The sequence below is a fragment of the Puma concolor genome, chromosome B3 (assembly GCF_028749965.1).
Source record: "Puma concolor isolate L17-30 chromosome B3, mPumCon1.1.hap2, whole genome shotgun sequence".
Classification (NCBI taxonomy): Eukaryota; Metazoa; Chordata; class Mammalia; order Carnivora; family Felidae; genus Puma; species Puma concolor.
Window position 1 is genome coordinate 83,585,226 of NC_141672.1, and position 15,009 is coordinate 83,600,234.

General features: G+C 34.6%; 1 protein-coding gene across 1 annotated transcript in view; it reads right to left on the reverse strand.

Moving 5' to 3' along the window:
• Positions 1-322: 322 nt before the first annotated feature.
• The window catches only part of LOC147580166 (uncharacterized), a 546,857-nt gene continuing 532,170 nt past the window's right edge, over positions 323-15,009 (reverse strand). The window contains exon 4 of the transcript XR_015252569.1: positions 323-593. The gene's annotated coding sequence lies outside the window, so the exon portion shown is untranslated. The remainder of the gene's footprint in view (positions 594-15,009) is intronic.

Here is a 15,009-nt window from a genome sequence, read left to right on the forward strand (position 1 = left end):
ATCCTATATTATATAATATCTTTGAGGTTATCCAGATTTATTTCTGTCACTATAAATATATTCATATAGATTATCATGTATTCTTTTTTTTTTTTTTTTTTTTAATTTTTTTTCAACGTTTATTTATTTTTGGGACAGAGAGAGACAGAGCATGAACGGGGGAGGGGCAGAGAGAGAGGGAGACACAGAATCAGAAACAGGCTCCAGGCTCTGAGCCATCAGCCCAGAGCCCGACGCGGGGCTCGAACTCACGGACCGCGAGATCGTGACCTGGTTGAAGTCGGACGCTTAACCGACTGCGCCACCCAGGCGCCCCTAGATTATCATGTATTCTTAAATTGGATTTCCTTAGTCTTTGCAGGTGGAGGTCAATAAAGGAGTAAATTTAAATCTAAATCATGACATTTCTAGACAATATAACATAATGAATCATATATTGAATAAATATACATATAATATTCCTACCTTCATCTCTTATTTTGATTGGTTTGTTCTTGATCATACCTGAATGAATTTACTGGTTCCCCAAATCCAAGTAGAAAATTTCTTATTCTGGGTCCATCTTCCTCGAGCAGCTGTGGTAAACCTTTCTCCTGATGCAGAAAACACACATAAGACAACATTAATATTAGTGACGCACTCCCAATAAGCAAATTCCCCAAAGGTTAGGTGAAACTCTACCACTGTTTTCTCATGTTCAAGAAAGCATTATCTGAATGAAAGTTATATTTTTTAAACATTTCTTTTTAAAGTTTATTTATTTTTGAGAGACAGAGAGAGCAAGAGAGAGAGTGTGTGCAGGGGGGTGGGAGAGAGAGAGAATCCCAAGCAGGCTCTGCACTGTCAGCATGGAGCCTGATGGCGGGGCTCAAACTCTTGAACTATGAGATCATGACCAGAGCCAAAGTCGGATGCTTAACTGACTGAGCCACCCAGGTGCCCTAAGGTTGTATTTTTAAGTGGGAAATTAAACTCTATTATCTATCATCTATCAATCAATCAATCAATCAATCAATCATCATCTATCGTTAAATTCAGAACAAATGGAGAGCAGGCTTGAATATTCCCTGAATAGACAAAACCGGTTTAATCATACAAAGCTTAATCTAGCTTATTTTTCAAGGCCAGCTTGACCTGTGTCATTTCTTGCTTATGCCTCTGAAAACCATACACAAAACTTAAACTTTTTTCCAAGGTTGATATGAGATAACCACTGATAAATTCCCTATCATTTAAGGAAACTCTGATATAATAACCAATCACTGTAAAGAATAAACAGTCATTGCTTCCTTGCCATACAAGTGGCTTTGTGACAATGTTGTAGGATTTTTTTACCCTAATATCCAGGGTTCTTTTTCTCGTTACTTGGAAGAATGAAGAGGTGGACACAAATTAAAATGAGCAGCAGGCAAAGTTTATTAGAGTATAAGGTTAGAAAGTAAGAATAGTATGAAAGCTCTCTTTACAAAGAGGGGCCATTCGAAAGTGAATACCCACGACTATAGGCAAGTGTCCTTGTTTTATAAGGTTCTGGCCAGCACGCCTTTCCTTCCCCCTTGTTCCTTCTTAGGTTCTACACTTACTGGTTGGATAACTCTAGGTGCTAGGTCATCATACCTGATTGGCTTGACTCCACTGTGTGAGAAGTCAGACTGGTCATACTGTCCCTCGTATGACATAAATTTTATGGTTTACTTTTTTTAGTTAAGTATTTTAATTGTCAAATTCCTGAGGGGCTCCTGAGAGGGAGTAGGTGGTATCTGTTACATTCTTAAGAGGAATCTTACCCCCAAGGGGGTTTGCTGTAGTCAACACTCCCAGCATTGTTCCAAAATATGTGTTTTTCCCCACCCAGAGACCTCAGGTCCTAACCTTTCCCTCTCTGCCTATTTTATCCTACCTTTTCCCTACCATAACAATATACTCCTGAATATCATTGCATATTTTGGTTTGAGTGCTCTGTTTTGCAAACCATCATTTTGGTGTGTAAATGATTAATTTTTACTAATCACTACTTCAGTAATTCATTGGTTTTACATCTGCTATTTGCAAGCTTCTATCATCTTCTTTCTTTCTTTCTTTCTTTCTTTCTTTCTTTCTTTCTTTCTCTTTCTAATCTATCTGAACATCCATTCATCCATCCATCCATTCATCCATCCATCCATCCATCCATCCACTCACCCATCCATCTCTCTCTATCATTTTCAAACATTAGCATATGAGCTACTCTCAGTAACTTGCTTCAGAAGTGATTAACTACCTCAAACTATCAAGACAACATTGTTTGGGATTACTTCATTTTTTTTAAATATAATTTATTGTCAAATTGGTTTTCATACAACACGCAGTGCTCATCCTGGGATTACTTCAATCTCAGGGGGAGGGAATACAGATATACATGAAGTGCAATGGATTAGCCACTGAAGTGACCATGTGACCTTCTGATGGCCAGCTCTACCAAGAACATTTGTATTATCTGGCATTTCCTGGACTAGAGATCACAGACCATGTGAAGATATTTGACAAACCATCATTTTTTTGGCCTGTATTTTAAAATCTATATGTATGGATCAATATTCAAAACTTTTTAGGGTCACATTTCTATGAATTAATCTAGTGTCTATGTGTGTGTGCGTGTCTGTGGTGGGAGTAATGACAAATATCATCACTTCATTTATTTTCTGGTTGATTCAAAGAGTCTTTAGTCCCTGGGCATGCTGCAGATCACACTAAAGCACACCTGTATACAATTAGGGGGACCACCTATGTCATTAGCTAGACTTGGTAGAGGTCCAACTTGGCCACCTCCCAGCAGCGTAATTTGTTATCTACTTCCTTATTAGGAAAATGAGGACGAGTATTATGAGGACTGAAAGAAATGATGTGTTTGAAGTACTCCCCAAATTCCTGGCACACAGTATGCACTTTATAACAATAATAACAACAACAACAAATTATATTCTATTAACTCATACCAGGATGCAGTCATCAAGGCTACCAAACAATGATTTTAGATTTTTCCCTATTTTCTTCTCCACAAAAAGTGAGAAGTTCAAAATGCAGGGTGCCACAGGCAAGTGTTGCTGTCTCCTGCCTGACTAAAGAGACTGTCGTGTAAATTCCAAAAGAAATTTCAAGGGATGTTCTTCTAAAAGCAAACTAGCTTCTGTGGGCCCCATCTGAGGAAGTCATGGACACACAAAATTCCCCTTTCTATAATACTGCTTTGCTATATTGATTGCTTTTAATAGCTGAAGCTTTTTGAGTCTGTTACTCTTTCATAAATGTTGTTAGTGTTTGGTGTACTAGATGTTAAATGGATAGTACAGTATATTGATTCTGAATCTAATTTTGGTTTCCAGGGTATTGAGGATAACTGAATCTGGCATTTAGAGCATTCCGATGCTGCATGAGAATTTTCAAAAATATTTTTGTCTGGAAAAAAAGACATTATAAGCACATTTAAATAGTGCCTAGTAAAATTAAGTCTATGTAATTTTTTTTGTTATTGGAGATATCATTAGGCAGCATTGAAGAACTAAATTTATTCCGATAATCATTACAATGATGAAAAAATTCCTTGCTTCAATAATTGATTTATGCTTCATTTAAATGGACAGAGTAGTTCCAATATAATTTCTTATTAACTCTAATGACGAATTTTAAAGTAGCATGACTCTGAAATAAAGATGAAAATTCTCCATACAACTTATTGCATTTAAATGGATTTAATATTTAATATTTAAAAAATCATTTGATGTAAATAGCCATCATGAATCACTGCAAATATACTAAGATGTAATTAAATGCTTTCTTCTTTTTAAATGCATCTACTTGTTTCATTATAAATTATTTTTGTTCTCTTTCTTCTTTTAAGCTGTGGCATTACTTTCGAAATTATTCTTAATTATGAAATCACATCAATGCTAAAATTTAGCACATTTCTAAAAATATGTCCTCTTAGGCAAATTCAAAATAATTGAATTATTGCTTAACATTTGCCTTTATCCTGAAATTGTTTAAACCATGTTAGTAAACACTCAAATTTCTAAGACAGAAATCTGCTTTTTCCTCTTCAGAGGGGGGCAAGATCCTGTGCTTACAAAGCTTTCAGTGGATAAATTGTGCACACAGAGAAACTACTCTGTGACCTTGCTCTGTACTTGAAACTTTCCAGTGTGACAGTATATGTCATCAACTGGAAGTACAGACAAGATTAATATAGTTCCTATTGGCTACATCCAGAAATCAGGCCCTTAGGAGCTCAGGGGTTGGAGCAGCTTCCTAGCAGTTCTAGGGTCTGTTCTGAAATACCGTGGAATTAGGAGGTCATGTAGAATTATTTCAGGTGTGGTCCCCATCAGAAGTGTGGGTAGTGTGGGCTGTTAGCAGATTCCCTTTGGCCCTTAAGAATGTGACCAATCACACACACACACACCACAAACACCAACTAATCAGAATAAATTAGAATCGTGAGGCATTATCTAATCCATAATCCATAAAAAAATAAATGTATTTTGAATATGCTATAAGGTGTCAGCGGAGAAGCATACCTGCCTGATTTCACCCTGAAGCATTGAGGACTAGGTAAAGTCCTGAAAAAGGAGCCAAAAGACCTAGTTTAAGTTCAGTAACTTGAGAGGGAGTCACCTTTTCTTCCGTTTTCTTATCTGTTACAAAAGAGTGATCATAGAATGGCCATATAACCTAACGTGGGTTAAAATTAGGATGGTTATATTTTTTTAATCATGTAAACCAGGACACTTTGAGACTGAAGGAGGGACATACTGATAAATATACTGAGATAATATGCAGGACTCTCTTGACAAACAGAGGATACATTCATTCTAGGTACAGAAATTTTAAAACTAGAAAGCACTGTTCAACTATATGATATGATAATATAATGGTAGTGGTGATGGGATCTGAAGTCCATCTTCCAAACCCAATTTGACAAGTATACTAAGCTTTTCTGTGACATTATGGGAGGGAAATTCATTGAAGTTTACAATGGTTTACGAAGGAATATATGTATTCACCAAGTAGGTATTTGGAAGTAGGTATTTCTGAAAAAGAATTTCTTGACCAAACTTTTAAGAAATTTATGTCTCAAAGTCGTATAGAATAGTTTTTGTTTTAAAGATTGATCTATACTATTTCTAAAGTAATAATAAACAAAGTTCCTTTCTCAATTTTTCCTTTCTTTAAACCAGCCTTTGAAATCAGAAATGATGGATGAGGATATCTTTGTACTTTCCCAGTTTAATAGAGCTCATAGAAAAAAAAGTTTGTATGCTATTTTTCAAGGTTATTATCATAGTTAATTTTAGCCAAGAAAATGAATCTATTGAGTTGAATAATCTTGATGTTTACTTAGAGAAAATAATTTTTCATTACCAAACTATCTTTCTTCTGTGTCTCTGTTGTGCTTGGAGAAGAGAGAATAAAGAGGATAAAAATGCTATATTTTTGCAATTGTTCGATATACTTCCAAAAAGAAAATTTTTAATATAATTCGAGAAATGGAAAGTATTATTTACTGCAGTTTGTAGTATTTAATCAACATTGTGCAATGTGAAAAATTCAGATCAGCTACAGTGAAGTTGGCTTTTTATTTTTCAACAAAGCTACTATAAAAGAAGATTTTTATTCTTTTGTGACATTATAGTATTAAATTAAAATGTTAGAATCAGTGGTATCAAGAAATTTTACTGGCTAACTTGTTATAGGACCTATACTCCTAAGAATCCATAGGTGGCCTAAGTTTAGGATTATCTATTTGACATAAGGAACATACTAGTTTCTTATCACATAGTGCAGGATGATGTCAATAGGAAAATTGCCTTAGCATATACTGAGTAAAGACTAGCAAGAATAAATTACATTACCAAATACAAGAGAGATGACATTCATCTTCTTGATTCTAAACCACAAATTTAATAACAGTTTTGGCATTGCAGATTCCTTTTTACTATAGAAATTAAAAATCATTTAAAGTAATATACAAAAGAAAGACTAAGTTTATTTATTAAAAAAAATTTTTTTTAACATTTAATCATTTTTGAGAGACAGAGTATGAGATGCAGAGGGGCAGAGAGAGAGGGAGACACAGAATCTGAAGCAGGCTCCAGGTTCTGAGCTCTCAGCACAGAGGTGGATGTAAGGCTTGAACTCAGAACCACAAGATCATAACCTGAGCTGAAGTCAGATGTTTAACCCACTGAGCCACCCAGGTGCCCCTAGAAAGACTAAGTTTAGAATTCAAGAAACTCTTTTTGTTAACTTCTAGGACTCAATTTTTCTTTTGAAAAAGCCATATCTAAAAACATGGCTACAGGTATTAAGAGTTGTCACCTGAATTGTGTAAACACTGTTATTGGTCAATCTAGAAAAGGCACCGTCATTGATATTTGAAATTGGATTAGAAATTCCACACTTTTAAAAAGGAGGTGGTTATAGTAAACCATATATTTTATAAGTAGGTACCATTTTGTAATTAGGGTACCCTGGGTAACTAAAAAATGGCTTATACTTTTTGAAACTTGTTCTCCAAAATAAATCACATACCATATATATTAGAACTTATCATCTCATGTTGTTTTTGAAAAAAGAATAAAGCATCTGCATTTTAAAGTATGTTTAAGTTATAAAGGATAGAGGATACAGGCATAGTTTTGTGACTTCAGTAACCCTTGAAGATTTTGTTTACATTCAGAAGAAGTCATAAAAAAGGTGGATTTTACAATTTTTTCCCTAACTACAGCTTCGTTTTGCCATCCATTCATATACACAGTGATACGTATCTTATAATTTTTTCACGTAACTATAAATTTTGATACAGAAACACAGCACATGTTTAGAATAGGTTTTATTCACAGATTGTATTTTTCATATTTTTCTGCTCTTAATTTTTTTCTGTTCTTAATTTTAAAAGCAGAAAGGTTCAACATCTCATAGTTGGAATACTAATAACACTAAGATGATATTAAATTTGCTTTCTATAGGTAGCCCTTTATTTAAAAAAAATATGTGAAAGTTGTGAGGAAAAATGTAAATTGTTGGACAGCAGTGAATACAGATTCATAGCCTTCTCCACAAACCATTACATACCAGCTAGCATTTATTGAGTACTTACCAATTCCTGGCACTCTGTTCACTGTTTTCTCAGTAAGGATCCAGTTGTTTCTTGCCCAACTTTATAAAGTTGATCCAACTGTTATTCTTTTTTAAATTTCTTTTAACATTTATTCATTCTTGAGAGACAGAGTGCAAGCTGGGGAGGGGGCAGAGAGAGGGAGAGACAGAATCCTAAGCGGGCTCCAGGCTCTGAGCTGTCGGCACAGAGCCTGACTCAGGGCTTGAACTCACAAACCGTGAGACCAAAGTTGGATGCTTAACGAAGTGAGCCACCCAGGCACCCCCGACTATTATTCTTTAACAGATTTAGACATTAAGACTCAGAGAGGTTAAATAACTTGCTCAAGCCCCACATGCATTAAATGTTGGAGCTTGTACTAATTCTAATGCCTGAGCATTTGACTACAGTAGAAGCCATCTTATGAAACCGAATTAGGGCCAGGAAGCAATCAATTAAAAGAAAACATTTTAGGAGAAGAATCATACATAGAAAGTTACAGACATATATGCATAAGTTCCTCTAACCCATACTGTATTGTTCACATTTTTGAGTTTCAGTACCTTTAAGTGGTACAAAAACACTTGTAAAAGAAATATAAATAAATTTCTATTCTAGACTTTTACAAATTCTGTTTCTAATGTTTTATAGTTGTCTCATCCACACTTAAATGCACAGCAATTACCTTTTGTAAAAACCAATTCATCTTTATCCAGTTTAACACATTCATTGTTTTGATTTTGAGAATGACTTTCTTTACATAGTTGTATTTAATTATTTCATGTATTTATTTAGTTATGAAACTACAATAACCACTATGGCTTAAATAGGATTAGAGATGAAAATAATATGCCTTAGGAATTACACAACTCAACTGGCATTCAACACATGGACATTAGTTTGTATGTTTTTAAAAAATAATGAAGACTCTCCATTTTCTTTCTGGCTGCAGTTGGGCTGTGCAAGCCCTTGTTCTTTATGTAGTATTCTTAGAATACCTCTGAATGAAAGAAGTTGTATAAATGCAAAGTAGGAAAAAGGCAATCTCAAGATTACAAGCTGCCCCAGTGTGATAATACATAATCTAAGTATTGTGATTATGAATAACATGTGCTCTTTAAAATGTATGTATATATAACTGTATATATACATATACATGTGTCTGTGTATATATATGTACTTACATGCTTAGATTTTAAATATTTGGGGCAATTTTTATGTGCTTTTATACTTTCCTAAAAGTCTTCTATTCAAGCATTAAAAGCATGTTGCAAAAGCATTAAGGGCTAAAAAACATAATCAAGTGAATTATGTTTCTTCATTCTAACCATGAAATTCTTGAACATAAAAATATTTAGCAGCCTAATACAGAGCAATCTTTGTCATATATTACATTAAAATGACGTGATAGTTAAAACACATTTTAACAAAGGTATATATTTTTGAATTGATAAAATAATTTGAAATATGTCAACTCAAAACACATAATGCTGATTACGTTAGTGAAATAAAACAAAGACACATTTATTTTAATAAGAGAATGCCAGGCCTGAAGTCACACCTTCCCGTGCATCTAACAGTATTCTCATTTTATCATATTTTAAAAATCCACACCTCATATTCTTCTGTTACCTTATATGGATGGTGCTAATGACACACGTAGTAAACCTTCTCTTAGCTTTGTAGTTGAATAGGATTTGTTTAATTTCAGCTGTCAAATAATGTGAAGAAAAAAAAACTGACACTGTGGTAACCCGAGGAGTTAAAATATGTTAGGATTATGAAAGTAAATGTTTCACAAACAGCAATAATTTATTGATCACATTCTCAGCCAGCATAAAATTAAAAGTGCAGAGTGTGCTGATTTGGGAAGCCTGATGACTACACTTTTTGAGTGCTTAAAACAAAACTTTAAAAAGTGTCTTCTTAAAGCAGGTGAAAGGAACTAAAGGGTTGGGAATGGTGCCTATTTTTCTGACTACATGTCAACAGGGATCATTGTCTATGATGTTTCACAAAATCCTTTTTCAGTGAATTATTTTTTACAATTATTTTTAAATTTTATTTATTTATTTTGAGAGAGAGAGAGAGAATGTGTGAGAGAGCAGGGGAGGGGCAGAGAGAGAGGGAGAGAGAGAACCCCAAGAGAGAAAACCCACTATCAGCACAGAACCCTACTCAGGGCTCTGTCTCCTGAACCGTGAAATCGGGACCTGAAACAAAATAGAGTCTGATGCTTAACCAATGGAGCCGCACAGGAGCCCCCTTTTCAGTGATTTAAATGACAACAGAAACCTCTATGTTTAATCATGAAAACAATAAAGGTGTGAATAAAGTAAAATACTCTCCGTTGCCCTTTCTTTTTAGTTCCAGTCCCTTGAATATACAGTATAAATGATTTGCTGTGCTTATCAACCGATGAGTGTTCCAAGTTGTGTCCTCCAGTGGAAACTACCTCACCCAAGTTTGCACGTCTTCCCAGGGTTTGGCTAATCATTGACTCATGTGAGGATACAAAATCCCCTCTGCCTCAATTTTGGACAACTCTGAAGGTTTCCTTGGAGCGCAAGGATTTTCTCATGAGTTTGATGAGGCCTCAAGGGCAAGTTCATTTTGGTCAGCTTGTCCCCCTGCCCAATGCTGCATCCCTCACTTCCTTAGGACTGGATCTTAGAAGGGTATCTACCAGGAGCTCACCCCAATGAACCTTCTGCTTGCAACATCTTGCTCAGAGAGCTCAAGCTAAAACAACATGAATGTTTATGTGAACTGGCATGTTAATAAATGCAGAGAAAAAGGTACCAAAAAAGATACAGAGCAAAACGTTTATACTACATAATCAAGGGTATATAGGAGCAGAAAAGTCTCTGGCAGAATGTGTACCAGACTGCAGATGATAGCAGCTACCTATAGGGCATGGATTTGGACCAAGGGGAGAGAAAGAGTTTCATTCCTTACTCTTTACATTTTGAAAAAGACTGAGAAAAAGTAATGATGGAGCTATAAGTGATTTTCCTATTCTATTTTTGGCTTTTCTATGTTTTCCAAAATTTCCACAATGGACATGTATTAATTATATTTCATAACCAGAAGGCAAAATTTAAGGATCTCAAGAGTCTATCACTAAGTGGAATAGTTTTGAGGATCTCTTTAAAGTGTAGGTGCATTTTTTATGCCTGTAGATTGTTACAGACTTGTACAGTCCCCAAAAATGTTGCTCTGGAGCAAGGTGCAAGAGATCACCAACTTCTGCCTCAGTGTTGGTTTGCAGGAAAGGTCCTGGCAACAAGTATTTTTATATCTGAGTCAGGCTCTCCCATTAGGGCTTCCTACCTACGTTTATGTTTGTAATACATCTAAAGTTTTTTTTTAATGTTTATTTACTTCTGAGAGAGAGAGACAGAGAGTGAGTGGAGGAGGGACAGAGAAAGAGAGAGAGACCCAGAATCTGAAGCAGACTCAGAGCTGTCAGCACAGAGGCCAATGTAGGGCTTGAACCTACAAACTGTGAGATCATGACCTGAGCCGACATCAGACGCTTAACTGACTGAGCCACCCAGGGGCCCCTGTGATACATCTAAAGTTAATCCTGTTTATGGCTAGAGGTACAAATCTACCTTCACCTTCTTTTCTCAGCTTAAGTTTATTGAGGTACAATTTGCATTCAATAAAATTTACAGTATGATGAGTTTGACAAATGTACGCTGTGTCATAACTACCACCAAAATAAAAACAGAATATTTAGCTCACCTCATGATCTTTGTGGTTAATTCCCTCCCTTATAATCCCAGTCCTAGATGACAACTGATCTGATACAGTTTTACCTTCTACAGAAGTCATTCAAATAGGATATTACCTTGCCTTTTGAGACACCTTTTGAGTCTGGCTTCCTTCCCTTAGTGTAATTCTTTTGAGATTAGTCTATATTGTTTTGTGTATATCAATAATTTGTTCTTTTAAATTGCCCAGAGTTTTCCATTGTACAGATGTGTCTGATTTGTTTCTCATTCACCAGTTGAAGGACATAGCGTAGTTTCCAGTTTGGGGCAATTATGGAAAAAAAAAACTATTGTAACAAATATTTGCATACAGAGCTTTGTGTGGAAATACGTTTTCATTCTCTTAGGTGAATACCAGGAGTAAGAGCACAATTTCTCTTAATGAATAGTCAGGTATCACAATCCCATTTTTTAGATAATCCATTTTTTCACTATTAATTGGAATGTTGTCTTAATCAAATATTAGTTCCCCCTCTTACTATTTTTTTCTAAGATTTTCTTAACAAATCTTATACATTTTTTCTTCCATTTGAACTTTTGTACAATTTAATTATGTTCCAAAAAACAAACCAACAAATACATCCTGTTGTAATTCTGACAGTAATATATAAGATGTAAAATACATATATTAACTTTTACAATCTAACAGTCTTCCCATTCAAGGGCATAGTATGTCTCTCCATTCATCAAGTTTTATGTTTTTTAATTATGTTTTTTTAAAGATTTTATCTTTAAGTAATCTCTACATCCAATGTGGGGCTCAAACTTAAAACCCCCAAGATCAAGAGGTGCATGCTTACTGACTGACAAGCCAGGTGCCCTACCTTAATGAAGTTTTATAATTTTCTTAGATATTTTGTACCATTGTTGTTAAATTTATTTTTTGGTACTTTATATATTTTTGGTTGTTATTATTAATTGCTTATTTTTTAATTTTTATTTCTAACTAGCTATGACTGATGTTTATTCATTCATTCACTTATTCAAATATGTACTGAAACCATACTTTTTATCAGGCACAGTTCTGGGCAATAAAATAGTAGGTAAGATAGAGAAGTTTCTTGCAATTGTACAGGTTATATTCAAGTGGTGAGAGATAGAAAATAAATACATATACATGTATAAGATGGTTATAAGTGCTATGCCAATAATTTATTTTCAATTGGTTTCCTCATGCAACCACCTGGGGAAGAGTACATAGCTATATAATAGGACTTAATTCCTGAGTCTTGAAGCACTCCAACACTGGGAGTCAGGACAAAGGACAACAGGCCATTAGCATGCACAAATAAGTATTGAGATAGGCAGGAAATTAACATGTTTAGTTCCATTAAAGCCAAGTGAAGAGAGTGTTTACAGGAAAAAGGAGCAGTCAACTTTGTCTAATGCTACTGAGAAGTCAAATAAGATGGTAATAGAAAATGGAATATTTGAATATTAAGTATGTAGAATAGATGGCTGGTGCTTTGACAAGCATTGTTTCAGTAGCCTAGTAGGAAGTCTGATTTGAGAAATACACACACTACACACACTCAACTAAGATACATAGTCTGATTTGGATATATATTGTATGTTAACCATCATAATAGCAACAATAAGAACAAGAGACCATATTCATAGAGCCAGGCATTCTAAGCACACTACACCTATATTGTCTCATTTAATCCTCACAATAACCCAGTGAGTTAGGTATTTTTGTTTCCCCATTTTTCAGATTAGAAAACTGGAGCAAAGGAAGTTTAGGAAACTAGCACAAGTGTAAGTGATTCCATGACAGGCATTCAACTAAATCTCAATATTATTTCAAAACATTTCAGTTGATCCTCTAAATTTTCTAAAATATGGTTATTTAATCTACAAATAGTGGTAATGTTTTTTCTTTTAGGATGCTTCTATAGTATGTATATCATACTGCATTTGATTGCACCTCAAAAACAATATAGGGGTACCTAGGTGGCTGAGTTGGTTAAGCATCTGACTTCAAATCAGGCCGTGATCTCATTGGTCATGGGTTTGAGCCCCATATTGGGCTCAGTGCTGACAGCTCAGAGCCTGGAGCCTGCTTTGGATTCTGTCTCCCTCTATCCTCTGCTCCTCCCTGGCTCACACTGTGTCTGAAGCTCTGTCTCTCTTGCTCTTTCTCTCAAAAATAAATAAAACATTAAAAATTAAAAAAAAAAACACTACTAGTGACAGTAAGTATCCTTGCCTTGTTACTAAAGATAAATAAAAAGCTACTAACATTTCTTCATTTCATTTGATGCTTATTCTTGGCTTCTGGTAAAGGCTGTTTAACTTATATAGAAATGGGTCTTCAAATTCTTACTTCAGTTTTTTTTTTTAAATCAGTTATAGCAAACAATTTTGTCAAACATCTTGTTAGCATCTAGTAATATAACCTTTTTTCCTCTTTTAAATGACTTATGTTAATAAACTTTATTGTTAAGCCATGTTTGCATTCCTAGAGTAAATCTACTTGGCAGAAATGATTATTTAAAATGATATTCCTGGAGTGGGGTGGGGAGATGGATAAAATATGTGATGGGAATTAAGGAGTGCACTTGTGATGAACACTGGGTGAGTAGAGAATTGTTGAATCACTATATTGTACACCTGAAACTAATATAACATTGCATGTTAACTAACTGGAATTAAAATGAAAACTTAAAAAAAATTATATTCCTGGATTTGTTTTGCTAATACTTAAACATTTTACTTTCACATACTGGATCTGTCATAGTACTCTGTAATCATATTAGTATTTCTGCAGAAGAATGTGTGAATATTCACACTAAGTGGGACAAGACTTGAGAGGTCAGATTTTTCTACCAAATAAATTTTTTTAAAAAAGCTTTCAGTATTGGATATAAGAACTGTGGATAAAGATACGACACCTGCAAAAGAACTGTATGCTCCTTTAAAGTTACATTTGCAGCTGATCCTCTGCCTTTTCAAATAGTGACACTATAATTGATAGGTGTAAAATTTATTTTTTTCTTAGGTCAACATTTAGCACTTATATTTTATTGGGAATGTATCCATTTTCCTGAATTCAAATTTATTGCAAAGAGAAGAGGGTAGAGACGAGAAATTAGTCAAGCACTGGAGTTTGAAAGATGTTTAGGATCCAGGAGGAGAAGGAACACCAAGGTAGAAATCAGAAAAGGAATTGACAAAAAGCTGCAGGGAAATTTGTGTTAGTATAGAATCATATGTAGACAATTTTGTTAGTGTTAAAGGAAAGACAATTTCACGATGAATTAATCTGGTCCTAGACACTAATTTAAATAAAGATTTGTGTGCACTTCATCTGGGGTTTATTCAAACCGGACTGTGCCTAGTTTGGGTGTCTTATAGACAGTGTGTCAAATATAGAGACTCATAATACCCAATTAATGTTACCAGTATCCTTGAATATATAGTCACATGTATTCAGTATGTGCTACTAGATACTGAAGAGCAAAGGGACTTAAGTAGAGTTCAGGAATGAGAGAGAATAACCTCTGTTTTAGGAAAAAGCAAGCAAATCCTACAATTCCTTCCCCATTTTAGTCTTCTTAGTGCTTCCATTTATCTTGCTGAGTCAACACTCTTCACGTCAGTGGACCCAAAATGAGTGTATTCAGATGCAGTCTATCAACTGCATTGTTGATATTTCACTTTCAAGATAAAGGCTGGAAGATTTTGAGTTTTTGCACGTTTCTAAAGAACAATCTTGAGAAAGTCAGTCAATTGTCATGATTACAGACCCTTGGAAACTGCAAAACTAGTTGTCGGAATTTATAATAATGCCCTTTATATATATTTAACTTAATGTTTAAGTTCATATCCTCTTAATCATCTTTTTCAGACCAAAGTTGTTTACTAAGAGAAATCGGTTAGGGAAGGGAAACATCGAATTAACTTAAACCTCTCACGGAGCAGCAAGTTGTAAAAAGTTTGGTTAATAACCTTGAAGCTTTTAAATTTATAATTTGGTGGGAAGGATTACATAAAATGCTATATGTTGTAATCTTTATTGTGAGAATTATATTTGGCCTCTTATCTGTTTCTACTAGTCTTCTAAATTGTGTACAGTATTTTAGACAAAACGGA